Raw genomic sequence first — 1,369 nt, 5'->3', positions numbered from 1 at the left:
TATATTATATTATTTACAAAATTATAATAAATAAATCAAATAATACACTTTTCAAGTATACAACAGTTTTTACGTAATCGGTGTATAATACATTATGAATATTTCTTTAATAAACGTTTAGCAAAATATACAATAAATGAACATTAATACTAAATATTATAAAGTACTTAAATGGACGGAAAACTGTTAATAATAATATTATTAACACAAATAACTAATAATAATATGTAACTATATTATTAATACTCATATATTGGATTAAAAAATTCTCGACGAATTATTAAATTCGGTAACAATTCATTTCCGTATATGTCTTACAGTATGTATAAGTTCATATACATTTTTAAACAAACTTTTTGCTCTTTCCTTATAAGCGGTCAAAAGTACGAAAATATTTTAGATATGTGATTACATTAAATAATAGTTGTAACAAGCAGGAGAAACCGGAATTTGTTGGAACGATTTTCACAATTTTGGCATTAAATTTTTTAAACAATTATTACGATTAAAATATATTAACATAATAGAGAGGACCTTTCTCTAAATTTTTTTAGTTCTATATACTATATAGTTTCTTTGTAATAATAATTAAATACAAAGATGCTGCATTATAATCAACTTGCCCCGATGGAGTAAATTGATACATATCACGGTGTAGCGTTGCTTCTATGATCAACTTCATATTAAATTAATAAAAACATAATAGAAAAGCAACATAATAGAAATAAAACTCAGGTTATAGATATGTACTTCTTAATAAAAATTGTATCTTTTAAAGTTATTTTGAAATAATCAAATAGCAAAATGTTGTTACAGAAAAACGAATATAAATATTATTTTAGTTCTACTTTATTTTAATATAGAAATATTATATAAATATAAAACTTTTTGTCAGAATTAAATTGCAATTGTATATTCACACATGCGGTATGGAAAGTCTAATTTTTTCTTATAAATGAGCCAACGAACCTCATCCCTGCACACATCCGATTTTTATCATTTTATAATAAATTTCCATTATTACTCAAAATAATGTGTCTTATACAGACACTTTTCTTTTAATTAATAATACATCACATTTGTTTTCTCAAGCCGAAGGATTATTAATACAAAATTATGAAATGTTCAAAAATTTATTCGCCTTCTCTCAAATCAAATTTTTCTCTTTTTCTATTGTAATATTTACTTGATTTGAATGAAACTTAGGGAAAAGTACTAAGATTATAAAAAAATATTTTGCGGTAACTTTTCCATTGTTTCTTTAAATATATATATAAACGAAACGCGATACCAATTTGCCTCATGAGCCCCAGTTTTTCTTAGTTTGGTTTTATGATTGTATACTATATGTAACAAACAGAAACCATAC

Source organism: Trachymyrmex septentrionalis, unplaced genomic scaffold (assembly GCF_001594115.1).
Source record: "Trachymyrmex septentrionalis isolate Tsep2-gDNA-1 unplaced genomic scaffold, Tsep1.0 scaffold56, whole genome shotgun sequence".
Classification (NCBI taxonomy): Eukaryota; Metazoa; Arthropoda; class Insecta; order Hymenoptera; family Formicidae; genus Trachymyrmex; species Trachymyrmex septentrionalis.
The sequence above is the reverse complement of the archived record's forward strand: the minus strand, read 5'-3'. Positions refer to the sequence as shown.